Source organism: Myxine glutinosa, chromosome 7, assembly GCF_964187855.1.
Source record: "Myxine glutinosa chromosome 7, kmMyxGlut1.1, whole genome shotgun sequence".
Lineage (NCBI taxonomy): Eukaryota > Metazoa > Chordata > Myxini > Myxiniformes > Myxinidae > Myxine > Myxine glutinosa.
In genome coordinates this window covers 66,286,573-66,302,662 of record NC_136267.1, presented here as the reverse complement: position 1 = coordinate 66,302,662, position 16,090 = coordinate 66,286,573, and positions in this window count along the sequence as shown.

Here is a 16,090-nt window from a genome sequence, read left to right as displayed (position 1 = left end):
TTTCGTGTCAATCTGACCAACGGTTGCCGTGAAAATTAATTTTTTTAATGCAGACACGGCACATGGCACACGTACATAACCCAATGCTTATCCCTGATTTTTGCTTCACGAGTGCAGGGTAATAATCACTCCCTGATATCATTATGTGACATCATAATCACTCTGTGGTATTATAATCCCTCCATGATGTTGTAATTAATCAGTGCCATCATAATCACTCTGTGACATCATAATCACTTCCTGACATCTTAACCACTCTGTGACATAATAATCATCCCCTGCCATAATCACCATGTGACATCATAATCACTCCGTACCATCTTAATCATTCTGTGACATCATAATCATTCCATAACATAATAATCACTCCCTGACATCATAATTCCCCCTGCCATTGTAATCACTCTGTGGCGTCATAATCACTTCCTGACATTGCAATCACTCCCTGACAACACAATCACTCCCTGGCATTGTAATCACTCTGTGGCATCATAATCACTTCCTGACATTGCAATCACTCCCTGACAACACAATCACTCCCTGGCATTGTAATCACTCTGTGGCATCATAATCACTTCCTGACATTGCAATCACTCCCTGACAACACAATTACTCCCTGGCATTGTAATCACTCTGTGGCATCATAATCACTTCCTGACATTGCAAGCACTCCCTGACATTGTAATCACCTTGTCGCATCACAAGCACGCCCTGACATTGTGATCACTACCTGTGAGTGCATGTGTGCTGCAGGAATGCGTGTGTGTGTTGCAGGAGTAGGTGTGGTTTTGCATGAAGGTGTTTTTGTTTGAGTGGTGCATGTTGTAAGGGTAGATGGTCAGTTTTGTTTTGTTTTTTTTGGTGTGTGAGTGAGTGGATGAGGGGTTGTGGATTCTGGGAGTGGAGGCAGTTTTGTTGTTGAAGTCTGTTTTCTCACTGGCTGAGGGTGGGGGTATGTATGCATCCAGGTGTAGCTGCTGCATGTGGATGCATATGTGCCCCTGCTGGCTCACCTGAGGACATCGACTGAGGCCCCAGTCAGTGAGGTACACTTGTGACCAGGTGTGTTTTGAAATTATATATTTATATATATATATATATATATATATATATGTATGTATGTATGTATGTATGTATATATATATGTATGTATGTATGTATGTATATATATATATATATATATATATATATATATATATATATATATATATATATATATATATACAGTATATATATATATATATATATATATATATATATATATATATATATATATATATATATATATATGTATATATATATATATATTGGTTCACGAGTTATCAAACAGAGTGACCACTATATTCGTCATGGGTGTGTGTCTGTGTGTCTGTGTGTCTGTCTGTCTGCAGGATAACTACCCGATGATATCATCCGATCTTGATGAAACTTGGGTAGGAGGTTGATATCATGATCTAGTTGTGTCCTGCCTGGAGTGGGCGTATTGCGCCCATTAAAGTTTGAGGGAGTTGTTAAGTGACAACACAGACACTGCCCAGATGTGTAGATATCTCTCTATAATGCAAGCAATCTCTGTGTGTCTGTGTGTCTGTGTGTCTGTCTGTGTGTATGTCTGTGACCACTGTTTCTCGACAACCACTGGTCCGATCTACGTGAAACTTGCCACGTATATTGCTGGGGACCTGAGGAAAGGTTTGCTATTAATCGGACAAGTGGTCCGTATGTGTTTGCTAAACGTACGTATGTGTTTGCTAAAAGTTATGGCCATTTATTTAGCAAACACATACGTTTTGTACGTGAACGAAGGAACAGCGAAGAACGAGAGCGAAGGAACGGCGAAGGACGAGAGCGAAGACCGAAGGAACGATGACAGTTTTTTTTTTTTTTGCACGTACGGTCAAGCTACAGCGAAGGAACCGCGTGTGTGTTTGTTGTTCTCTTCTCTTTGTGCTTTTCCTTGCGATGAAATTGCAAAATGGCAAAATATGTTGGCGCTAATTGAAGAATTGGCCATTAAAACTAATTTGCGATTAATCGTAACTGCGATAAGCGAACTTCCGGACAGTGAGGCCTTATTTTTGGTACGTACGTCAACGTACGTATGTCCACGTACTTACCTCCCCGCACGTACGGGCACGCACTTGTATAGATAAATGACTGTACCCGAGTTGCCGTTTTGTCATGGTTTAAACCAATCATAATTCAAACAATTATTTTGCACAAATGTATTTGTAATATACGTGATATCACATTTTATAAACAATTTAAGTTGAAAAAAAAAAAATCCTGAAAAAATTCCAAAAAAATAAAGAAATAAAAATTGGAAATTTTTTCCTAAATAATACCCTTAGGACATACCGACGGGAGAGATATGTGCATACCAGAAGTTTGGTACGATTTCACAAAAGTTTGAGAAAGTAGATCAGTGACAAGCTAACACAACACAGACACTGCACAGATATATATATAGATATATATATATATATATGTATGTCGTTCCTAAAACGTTCCATCCTAAAATCTATACGATCCTAACTCCACTATGGTATTTCTTCCCTACCCCCACGAACGTAACAATATATATCAATTAGTCTCGGGTTCTGATCTCGGAGACAGCATAACAATCTTTCTTGAGCTGCAGATGGAGGAAATGTTGAGTTGGATCTTGGAGACGGCGTGAAGCTGGAAGGTGTGAATTATTTTTTGCTGCCTCGGAGACATGCTGAATGGAGAAGGTGGATCAGACTCGGCAACGGTTGCTGGAGTGAGATGTGCATGGAAGACGTTTCGGGAACTGAGTGGCGTGCTGACGAGGAGGGGAGTGTCGTTGAAGCTGAAGGGAAAGGTGTATGCTGCATGTGTGAGAAGTGTTATGATTTATGGGAGTGAGACATGGTTAATGAATGTAGAGCAGCAACGAAGGCTGGAAAGGGTGGAAATGCGAATGGTTCGGTGGATGTGTGGAGTTGAGATAGAGTAAGACAAATGATGAATTGCGAAAGATGATGGGAATAGAGCCTGTGATGGATGCTGTGAAGAGGAACAGGTTGAGATGGTGTGGTCATGTGTTGAGGAAGGATGAAAGTGACTGGTTGAGAAGAGTGATGGAAATGAATGTAGAAGGAAGTAGAGGACGGGGAAGACCGAGAAAGACTTGGCTAAAGATGGTGGAAGAAGAAATGCGGGCAAGAGGGTTAACAAGGGGAGATGCAGAAAATAGGGCAAAATGGAGAAGATTGTCATGGGGACCGCAAGGCTAACCCCCGCTCTAGCAGGGAAAATGGTCTTAAAATGCATGTTGTTGTTTGTTGTTGTAGTCTCGGGTTCTCTTTTAAGAGAAGAGCCATCTTCAATAAACAACTTTCTATTACTTGGAAATGTCACTTCTTAAAACCATGTTCAGAATGTGTTTTCTTTGTTTCCTTGCGATCATTCGACAATTCTAACGGAGCACTGTATTATTATCAATTACTTATGTGTTTTTTTTTCTTTTGTCCAGCTGGCAGAATGAGACAGCACAATGCAATTCAATTATTTGCGATGGAATTCTTTCCCTTTGTCCTTCTGACTCACCACTATGGTTTTGCATCCATTTGAATGCCTTAAGTTTCTATTATTTGATTGATGTACCTGCTTGGAGTGTAATCTCCCGACATGGCGGCAGCAGTGGGTGGGATGTCCAAGTGGAAGTGTTGTAATGAGCTGTTGAAAAATATTCCTGACAGATGAAACGCAGTGACTTGATAGTTCGTGTGTGTGTATGCGTGTCTGTGTGTGTGTGTTTTGTCATTTACGGTGTACTGGTTCAGTCCATTGAAGGCCGATGGTATCATGTTGCGTATTGAGTAATCTCTGTAGGTTAACGGCCTTTGGTGCTCTGAATGAGCCTCGAGAGCCACCACTTGACACCGACAGGTTAGAGCTCCGAGGATGGTTGGAATTAGTGGCAGGAATTTTGAATTTTTTTGGGGTGCTAGAAATAACTCGCCTACTCTTGACCAAAATACATCGTGGGATCTTAAACGTCCACCAGCTATTTCTACCAGATGGGAAACCGAGTTTAACGGCCATTCGAGGGACGATCAGGCGAAACACCAATCCGACATGTCGCATAGCCGGGTCAGGAATGAGACCCACACGAAACAACTCAAAGGCAGGTGCTCCAACTCTGCGACATTCTATCGGACAATGATTGTTGGTGTAAATATTATTCAATAATAGTGGGGTGTGCTTACACATTGTGTAAGCAATAACAAGCCGTGCTTCATACATACGTAGGTACATAATAAATTGAAGCTTTATGATTATAGGCAAGCATCACCGACCTGCTGCTAGATATCAATTTCGGGGTATTTTTGTTTTATTTATTTATTTATTTCATGGAAGTTTTGCCTTTATTTACGTAAATTTCCATTAAGATTTTTATTTCACAGTTTACAGTTGTATAAATTAAAATTTTCAAATGCTAGATATTGTTTGAGGATTTTATATATTTATTTATTTGTACGTATGTGTTTACGGTTTTTTACGTAAATTTTCATTTCCAGATGCTTTCCGATAGTTCTTTGATTTTTTTTCCTGGTGCATCAGCTACGATGTCCATTGGCACGCCAAATTTCAGCTTTCTACAACACCTGGAAGGTATAGAGCATGAATATCAGTCAGGCAGTGATTAGAAATAGCTCAATATATAGTCACAAGTGAAAAAGTAAGTCCACCCCATGTAAAGTTTTGACTTTTTCAACATATTTCAACATACAGCTATTTGATCTTCATTTCAACAATATTGATAGATAAAGGTGATATAATATAACAAATATCATGAAACATTTACATTTTGTAGTCCATTGTATAATTTAAATAAACATAAATGCAAATTTCGCATGTGGAAAAAGTTAGTACACCCCTACATTTATCACTACTTCAAATACCTAAAATTAGAATCAGGTGCACCAGCTCAGGTGCAAATGATTAGAACATCGTTGGAGAGGATCTTTTTTTTACCCTTTCAGGGTATAAATGTTTCATGATATTTCTTATATTATATCACCTTTATCTATCAATATTGTTGAAATGAAGATCAAATAGCTGTATGTTGAAAACTTGTTGAAAAAGTCAAAACTTTACATGGGGTGTACTTACTTTTTCACGTGACTGTATATATAGATATATATATATAATCGGGAGATTAAATCAGACGCGGACATAGCTTCAGGACGTCGATCTTTAATTGTCGACAAGCTTTCGACCAACAAAGGTCTTCTTCTTAGTCGTCCCCAAGTTCAACTTCCGGAGAAGATAAGAGATGGTGGTGAACAGCTGTTTTAAAGACATGGAGGGAGGAGAGGGATTGGAGAGAGTGAGGGAGTTTGTGGCAGAGGTGGGAGAAAAGCGGAATAAAAGAGTGAAGGTGAGCAGCGAGCCGAGATTTTAGCAATTTCACCAGAAGAGGGTTGCTGGCAGATCTTGTGCGACCTGTCGGAATATTTGGGGGACAGAGCCCAGAGAGAGCTGGGGGGGCAAGGCCGGAGAGGAGTCGGTAGAAGACGGAAAGACCACCCACCTGCCTGCGGTGAGTAAGTGAAAGGCCCTTGGAGTTAGCGTCATCGCGGGAGATTCCAATGATTCTGAAAGCTTTGGTTTCAACAGCGTGAAGACGAGCTAGGTGGGAGGCAGGAGCACCAGCCCAGAGGGGAGAGCAGTATTCCATTGAGCTGAGGATGAAAGCCTTGTATGTGGTGAGGAGCTCAGGTGTGCAAAGGAAGGACTTCGCACGACGGAGGATGCCCAGTCGGCGACTGGCTTTGGAGGCCAGCTTGGAAATGTGGTTTTCCCAGGAAAGATCATGGTGGATAGTCAGACCCAAAAGCTTGAGTGACAGTGATGATTGGAAGTAAGCTATCATGGATTTCAGGTCAGGTCAGTCTTTTGGGACTGCCACTGGTAACATGTATCCCAGTGCTACCTGCCGCATGGTCGGATTGTCGGCAACTAAACCGACACCCATCACTGGCGTTGCTTGTAGGGAGTGTGACAGTGACATCCTGCCAGGACTAAAAACAACATGTGACAAAGGGCGGATGAGTTACCGAAGGGAGCCAACGGCCATCCAGTAAGGAGATGGTGTCTCTTAAAAAACACCCATCCGTATTAGACCGGTTCGAGTCATACCAAACACTTAAAAATGGTACGTGCTGCTTCCTTGCTTGACGTTCAGCATTTAAAAGGATAGAGCACAGACAATCACCATTGGTTGGCATTCATTACGGAAAAGGAAATTCCTCCTGAGGAACAGCCCCTCGGAGCGGTGAGAAAGGCAGCACCATTTTTGTGACGTCGCTGGTACCCAGAGTATCCCGGTAAGTGATGGCAGCGACTGCACTTCCCCCAAGCTCAGTGGCTGTGCTAAGTGTTTGTCTCGTCAGTAAGTCCGTGTCCCTGTGTACGTGTGTGTATGTGTCCGCACCATTACGAGTCTTAGACCATGTATGTAAAAAAGCAGATTGGTCTGTAGTTAAGGGGATCAGTTTTGCACCTTTTTATGGAATGCAAATTTTTATGCAAATTCTTTTTTTATGTAATTTTTGATTTCATCTTTAAAATAATTATTTTATTAAAATGAAAATATACTTAAACACTGCATGGGGTTTCCTGTTCTACAAACTCTGTCATTACCTTCGCAAAAGCGGAAGGTTATGTTTTAATCGCTGTGTATTTATTTGTATGTCTGTGTGTGTGTGTGTGTGTATGTTATTCGCATAACTCAAAAAGTATTCAACCGAATTGCATGAAATTTGGTGGGATGATTGGTTATTATACGGGACACATTTGATTAGATTTTGGGAGCAATCGGGTCAAAGGTCAAGGTCAAGGTCACGAAAAGGTCAAAATCGTATTTTTACCATAGCGCGGTCAATTTTTATCCAATTGGCATGCAACTAATGCCAAAATGTTCAGAATTCAATGCCCGATCTTGTGATATACGACATGACCCAGTGAAGACATTACCCTTGTTAGCGGTTGGGGGTGAAAGGTCAGGGGGGTCACGACCTTGCAAAATGTGCGTTTTTTGTCATAACTCGGTCAATTCTTATCCGATTTGCATGAAATCAGCACCAAACTGTTCACTGTTCTGTTCCCTACACTCCCATGCCAAGTACAGAACAGTAGCTGCGGCGAAGGTATGCGCTCTACCGAGTGCCCGTTCTAGTTGTTAATGTTTCTGAGCTGAATGTTTTAATTAAGTTTTTCCTCAATATACGCCACAGTGGTAGTACAACATGAGCATCCAAGCCAGACAGAATGGCATCTGAGACAAATGTGAAGTGTTTATCCATTTCAGGTCCAGACGAGCTTGTTTCTATGAATTACATCACGTGTAAATTACCCACTCTTCTCATATGCAACTGCAATCTATCAAGAGCTTCGGGTTCTCAATAAGTTTAAGCGAGTTAAAGACAAAGTATTTCCACCCTGTTACATGTTTTTGAAGGAAAATTGTAAAACAAAAGGAGGTGATCATATCGCAGCTTCACGATCACAAAAAACCTCTTTGAAATGCGTCATGAAACGTGGTGATGTGATAATGACATTTACAGGACCTACCTTAGCTGAGAAGTGGACGTTATACATGATCTGGGTTAGCTTGGAGGGAGGTTTAATTGGACAAGTAGGTAAAGAATAGACACTCCATCCTTGGACACTAAGCCATTGTCGAAGTGAGCTGAAAGGTGCTGACTGACATAACTGGGCAGAACTGGAACAAAGATATATACATTTATAACTAAAACGGCACTCGGTAGAGCGCATACCTCCACCAGGCTGAACAGTTTATGTTTTGTATCACACTGGTAGGCCGGATCTGGATTCGGACCAAAACCAAAATCGAATCGGCTTGTTTTTGTCATCTAACCAACTCGTCCACCAACTTTAGTATATATACAACAACAACAACAACAACATGCATTTTAAGGCCATTTTCCCTGCAAGAACGGAGGTTAGCCTTGCGGTCCCCATGACAATCTTCTCCATTTTGCCCTATTTTCTGCATCTCTCCTTGTTAACCCCCTTGCCCGCATTTCTTCTTCCACCATCTTTAGCCAAGTCTTTCTCGGTCTTCCCCGTCCTCTACTTCCTTCTACATTCATTTCCATCACTCTTCTCAACCAGTCACTTTCATCCTTCCTCAACACATGACCAAACCATCTCAACCTGTTCCTCTTCACAACATCCATCACAGGCTCTATTCCCATCATTTTTCGCAATTCATCATTTGTCTTCCTCTCTCTCAACGATACTTCGCACATCCATCGAACCATTCGCATTTCCACCCTTTCCAGCCTTCATTGCTGCTCTACGTTCATTACCCATGTCTCGCACCCATAAATCATAACACTTCTCACACATGCAGCATACACCTTTCCCTTCAGCTTCAACGACACTCCCCTCCTCATCAGCACGCCACTCAGTTCCCCAAACTTCTTCCATGCACATCTCACTCTAGCAACCGTTGCCGAGATATATATATATATATATATATATATATATATATATATATATATATATATATATCTATCTATATATATATATATATCTATATATATCTGTGAAGAATCAGCTCTTCGTTTGCAAAAGAAGTCCACAAATAGCCTGAAAAATGACGCAGTTTATTAAAGCCAACTTATACAGATCCGGAGGAGACAAGACATCTACAGCAAGCTACAGCAAGAACATGCCAAGTCAAGCCTTCCTGAAAACGCATTGATTCTCATTCACTTATATACGAATACGATTATCAGAAAATCTCCGAGAGAACGAAGCGACTGGCGAGAGTCCCTCCCACCGTTATCATTCGGGGGAGTCAGCCCTTCCTTATCATTTGGACCAATTGTTTCTCTGGGCTCCGAGAAAACAGAAATATAACTCACAAAGAGGAGAGTGTATGCTTAGCCAAACAAACCCATATATTTTATGGGTTTGTGTACATGAGTAATCCAAAGCATGTTTATACAGAGTCATGCGTTGCTGAGATTAAAACAAAATATATATAGTTAACGATAGGTTCATGTCATTCTACTAGCATTACGCAAAAACAAGCGCATGTGGGCGTGGTTTTATGACCAGCCTCGAAAAAAGCACACGTATACAATTTGTTCAGCATGACCTCAGCGAGCCTCTCCTCATCCAAAACTAAAACGAAGCAAAAACCCTTTATTAACTTCATGAAAATAGCATTTTTAAACATCATATAAATCATAACACATTAGCACCCAATGTCTATAACTGAACTTTAGGCAATAACAAATCTACTACTTGACATTCCTTCCTCTTGTCTCGTCGAGACAAAGTATCTTAAGAGACAACGTGCCACATCGGGCTTTATTGAAAAATAATTGTGTAATGCGGGTATTGAAAAAATAATTGTGTAATGCGGGTATCTCCCAAGGGCATATCGTGCGCCCAAAGCGCCTCGCCCGTGCATTTGGCGAACGTGTCGTGTGGTGCGTGCTCGGAGCCTGAGGGCTCAGAACATGAAAGTCCATTAACGTTTCGGATCCACAACGAAGGTGTCTGGTCCAGATGAGGTTCTGCTCCGCCAGAGGGCCCATCACCTCCCCTGCGGAACTTGCTCCCCCCACCCTTTGCAGACCCAGTCCTTGCAGATCTTCGAGGTTAATCAACGATCATGCCCATGAGGTCCCTCACGTGCTGCTGTTCTGGGGAATACATAGTATTGTCAGTATCTTGTGTCTCAATTTCCTGGTCAGGGTACAGAGCGTAAAAATCCGATTCACTTGAAGCATTTGAACTTAATACATATGAAGCAAAGAGAGGAACTTCCTTTATGTCAAAGTCTCCCTTGGGCGCCTGGTCGGCTTGCGGGTCTAGGATATCCACGTCGGGTCCCTCGACCGCCAGACCCAGCGTCGCAATCAGATCCATAGTTGGGTTTAAAGGGGGCGTGCAGCTGTCAGCTTGTAATACATAAGCAGCGTTAGCCAGTACACGTAAGGGGTTTATAGCACAAGTATCACAGTCATCACATACACCGTTACAGGCAGCAGCCAGTTCCCACATGGGATCCACACAAGTATCACAGTCATTACAAAATTCAATGCAATTTTCTGGAGCGCCGGTCGCAACTGCCTTGTTGAAGGACCCGTTCAGGTCGACGGCCTCTGTGGTCAGAGCCATAGTCGTTGTCGGCGGCTTCTTCACTTTCCATCCTGTAAAATACTTTCTCATACAGAGGAGGACTAGAGATTTCATTAGTGCCCCCCAAATTACTACCCCGATTATCACAGCCAGTGCGGTCAATAACCACTTCACTATGGTGCCCGTCCATCCCTGGAACCAGCCAGTGAGCCAGCTAAATGTATAAGAATTTTCGCGCGCGATCCGATCGATCCAATAGTATGTCATGAGCCGTAGCGGTGTCGTTTGCCACCTTTTCTAGGGCCAAAGCCAATTTGTCTATCCGGAAACTATCCATGACTGTGCCCGCTCCTGGGAAGAAGAAACCAAACACCTTTTCCCCTAGGCTCCCGTGTAGTTTAGTGGTTCCATCTTCGTTCATGACTGACCTCTTATAACGCCTGTCCAAGGACTTTGGGTCTAGCTCATCCAGTATCTCAACGTCAGGAAGAACTGAACCCAGATAACATGTGCCCCCCCAATTATTTGGTAAATAGGGGTAAGCCTTGTCGCCGCATATAAACATTGTCCCATGGGGTGGGACCAGGTGGGTGGATAAGCACTGGAGTCCCTTTACCACCCCATTAATCCTACTAACCCCCCTAGAGAATGTTATAGCCGTTATGTTGTGGTTGTGTTTATCTTGCAGTACTATTCGTAATGTAATCCCCGAGCTCCCTTGTCCCAGCTTCCCGGGGAGAGTGTAGGCGCATTCTGATTCTCCCATACGCAAGTGGCCGGAACCCTGGAGGCAGACCCTCCCTTTCTGTGGTTTGACCCAGACGGGGGCAGGCCTCTCGGCCACATGGGCAATCATTGGCGGGCGATAATTAAATTGTCGATTGCAACTCTTGCCGTTGTCAACCCCTTCTCTTTCCAGCGTGGTGACTAAACATGGGGAATCGATAGGTTGTGAGCAGAGGTCATTGAGGGACAAGGGTAGCACTATCATGTGTATTCCTGTGGTGCCTGCTTGGGGAAAGCGCATGCACGACCAGCAGTGTGTCCTATTTTGAATTGTTGCCACTTCCCTGGCCACTTTCCAATATGTGTTTTCCCCCCTCTTTGGGGCCTTATCCTGGGGTTGCTGTGGTGTAGTGTCTGGTGCTTGTATGGCCAACTTACAGTGCGTGGCGTGGATCCACGAAGTCTTGCCCTCGCAAAAGACTGCCGTTGGTGTAGTCAGCAACACCTGGACTGGTCCCTTCCACCTTGGTTCCAAGGCGTTCTTGCAGGTGAAGTGCTCCACGAACACCTGGTCTTTTTCCTCTGGTGGAACACCTGGTCCACAAGTCTCCTGGGAGCGCCTGGTCTACAGGTCTCCAATTTCCTAATCCACTTTTTTCAAGTGGATCCAATTTTATCCAATATTCAATTTTTTTTAATTCAATCCCATTTAATCCAGTCCAATTCAAATTAAATTCAATCCTTCTCTCAGCATCCCATTACCTGTTTCCAACATCAATAAAAATAAAATTATAAAATTAATAAAAAAACAATCATCTCAACTCTCAAATCGAATCAAAAAATAAAAATAAACGAAAATTACTTCAGCGAGAGTTTCAACTAGAATTACCACAAACCAACCACCTTTAACCTCCATTAACACAAACACAAACCACCATTAACCTCGATTAATACAAACAAACCACCATTAACCTCCATGAACCTCCCCCTATTATTTATTTATTTTCACGAATAAACAAATAATAGAAATAACCTGGTCTACTTCCAATTTCAATTCTGGTCAGTTCTGGTGTCTGGTCACACACAATGTTTTCCTCACCCACTGTGATTCGCTCACAATAGATTCCCACTGTTATGTCTGAAATTCGTCTCATGAAAACCCATTCCAGAGTCTAGTGTAACAGCCAGACAAACACATAGACACGCTGAAGACCCCAGGGTACCCATCAAACTAGCTTGTCCCCAGATCAACAACACAGCGAAACATGTAATTTTACTAAAATAATCACTTACTCATAACTAGCTGGATAACTAGCATAACTAGCTCAACACCTGGAACTCATAACTAATACTCATACCACTAATTACTCATAATAACTCATAATTACTTCTGTAATTACTCATGCCAATACTTACTCAAAATAATGTAATATCCCAATCTTCACCCCTTATGCAAATCGAAGCACCCCGGACAACCCACAACCAATATCAACCACTGTAGCCGCCTTCCCCTCCAGGCAGCCACACACAGCCACATACATCTCCATCCACGTCACACAAGACAACAGCCAACGAGTGTGTCCACCACACAGAAACCTTTGGCAATGCAACAACCGAACACCCAGACAACCAACAACAAAACCCAATCCATCTCCATGGCTCATCAAGCAGTTCCAACTTAATCCAGCTTCACATACCGATTTCCCCAAAACTCGTGAAACTTCACCCCCGTTCTGGAAAAACCCTGGACTAAACCCTGACACCCTAAATAACTTCAGACCCATCTCCAATCTACCCTTTCTGTCAAAAGTTTTGGAACGTGCTGTGGCCACTCAACTCAAACATCACCACTCTGCCAATAACCTGTATGAAACATCCCAATCCGGATTCTGCTCCAGCCACAGTACTGAAACTGCTCTCCTCAAAATCACCAGCGACCTTTTCTCTCCTCTGATGCCGGCAACCTCAACATTTTCATCCTCCTCACCTCAACGCCTCCTTTGACATCATCAATCACGCCATCCTCCTCACCCTGTTTAGACCAGCTTGTGCCTATTAAACCCAAATCAGTTCACTCCCAAGCTTCACATGGACCACCTACTACTCTCAAATTATCCACTCTGGCTCCGGAATCCCAAAAGCACTCTTTTCTACAATAAACAAACTAAATAAACAAACTTTACAACGTGAACAAACTCCTCAGCGCCCTGGATACCGCCACCTGTCATTCAGAGTAGACAACAGCATCTCCTTTCTGGCTTTCAGCATCTCCTTTCTCCTTTCTGGCATCCAAATGAAATTCTGGCTTCAAATCAACTTCCTCGAACTTAACTATGATAAATCTAAATTAATCTTCGTTTGCCCACAACCACTCATAACTTTGCCCCCCAAAAAACAAGTCACATTCTTTGTATATTGCCAACATTGTTCATCGTTTAAGTATCATCCAGAACTAAATTTTTATAAACCATCAACTTGTAGATGCATTTATTTATATCCCATTAACCCAAGAACTCTCAATTGCTTGGTTATATTTTAGTAATGTCATATATCCATATTTCTTTTCCAAATTGTTCCTGATATACACATTAATCCCATCTGTCTTTGTTTCCAGATCAACTCAAATCAGGAACAATTTGGAAAAGAAATATGGATATATGACATTACTAAAATATAACCAAGCAATTGAGAGTTCTTGGGTTAATGGGAAGCCAGGAAGCTCTAGACTAAGTTCTAGACAAGAGGTCCAGATAAAGCAGGCCAGGATCTGGTGGACAAGAGAAAATAAATAAGCTCACAGGAAATGGGCCAGGTGGCCACAGGGTGAGAAGGACAGGTTAGGTTTTGAAATATTGAAAATTGAAGCAGGAGCTGCATTGTAGGAATTTGAAGCTTCAGAGCCAAAGGAAGCAAGTTCAGGAAGCAAAGTTCAGGACAAAACAATTAAGGAGGTAGTTAAACAAGTAAATCAGTGAGTGATGCCGCTGGACCAGATACCAGACCAAGACCCCCCACCCCCCCAAGACCTGAGCTCAGTCCCAGGGGGGGTGGGGGGTCTTGGTCTGGTATCTGGTCCAGCGGCATCACTCGCTGATTTACTTGTTTAACTACCTCCTTAATTGTTTTGTCCTGAACTTTGCTTCCTGAACTTGCTTCCTTTGGCTCTGAAGCTTCAAATTCCTACAATGCAGCTCCTGCTTCAATTTTCAATATTTCAAAACCTAACCTGTCCTTCTCACCCTGTGGCCACCTGGCCCATTTCCTGTGAGCTTATTTATTTTCTCTTGTCCACCAGATCCTGGCCTGCTTTATCTGGACCTCTTGTCTAGAACTTAGTCTAGAGCTTCCTGGCTTGACCTCGTAGTTGTCACTACCTTCTTGTCAAACCTACCTGGTACCTACGCATTTCACCCTTCCTGGCCATGTCCCTTTGGCCGTCTAAGTTAACCACAGCCCTCCTTCCCTGGCATGCAATGGCATACCCCATCTTGTCTCTGGGCTGTTCCTTCCTGGAAAAATCTTGGCCACCTGGTTTCAACCTATATGGCTGTCCGACCTCATTTTCCCCTCCTGGTGCTAACTGTAACTTTAAGCTTACTGTTAAGTCCTTACTTGTATCCTTACTTGTTTATCCTGGCTTTAACAAAGCTACGTCATTCTGAGGCCTAAATGAGCCTTTACTTACAATTTCTGTTCGAGTGCAGACAGCGCGGAAGACAAGGAGACTGAACCCGCTCGAAGGAGGAAGGTACGAATTTGGAATAATAGCCCTCTGATATAAAACAACTCCCACCTTTAATCAAATCAACGTGCCGGCGCCGGCCTCAGGTCAGCCTTCCTCCTGTCCCTCGGGCTCCGTTTCCCGTCCTCCGCGTCTGTTGACACCCCACTCCTGGTACCATCTGTGAAGAATCAGCTCTTCGTTTGCAAAAGAAGTCCACAAATAGCCTGAAAAATGACGCAGTTTATTAAAGCCAACTTATACAGATCCGGAGGAGACAAGACATCTACAGCAAGCTACAGCAAGAACATGCCAAGTCAAGCCTTCCTGAAAACGCATTGATTCTCATTCACTTATATACGAATACGATTATCAGAAAATCTCCGAGAGAACGAAGCGACTGGCGAGAGTCCCTCCCACCGTTATCATTCGGGGGAGTCAGCCCTTCCTTATCATTTGGACCAATTGTTTCTCTGGGCTCCGAGAAAACAGAAATATAACTCACAAAGAGGAGAGTGTATGCTTAGCCAAACAAACCCATATATTTTATGGGTTTGTGTACATGAGTAATCCAAAGCATGTTTATACAGAGTCATGCGTTGCTGAGATTAAAACAAAATATATATAGTTAACGATAGGTTCCGTCGAGACAAAGTATCTTAAGAGACAACGTGCCACATCGGGCTTTATTGAAAAATAATTGTGTAATGCGGGTATTGAAAAAATAATTGTAATGCGGGTATCTCCCACACGACACGTTCGCCAAATGCACGGGCGAGGCGCTTTGGGCGCACGATATGCCCTTGGGAGATACCCGCATTACAATTATTTTTTCAATACCCGCATTACACAATTATTTTTCAATAAAGCCCGATGTGGCACGTTGTCTCTTAAGATACTTTGTCTCGACGAGACAAGAGGAAGGAATGTCAAGTAGTAGATTTGTTATTGCCTAAAGTTCAGTTATAGACGTTGGTTGCTAATGTGTTATGATTTAAATCTGGTTTAAAAATGCTATTTTCATGAAGTTAATAAAGGGTTTTTGCTTCGTTTTAGTTTTGGATGAGGAGAGGCTCGCTGAGGTCATGCTGGACAATGGTATACGTGTGCTTTTTTCAAGGCTGGTCATAAAACCACGCCCACATGCGCTTGTTTTTGCGTAATGCTAGTAGAATGACATGAACCTATCGTTAACTATATATATTTTGTTTTAATCTCAGCAACGCATGACTCTGTATAAACATGCTTTGGATTACTCATGTACACAAACCCATAAAATATATGGGTTTGTTTGGCTAAGCATACACTCTCCTCTTTGTGAGTTATATTTCTGTTTTCTCGGAGCCCAGAGAAACAATTGGTCCAAATGATAAGGAAGGGCTGACTCCCCCGAATGATAACGGTGGGAGGGACTCTCGCCAGTCGCTTCGTTCTCTCGGAGATTTTCTGATAATCGTATTCGTATATAAGTGAATGAGAATCAATGCG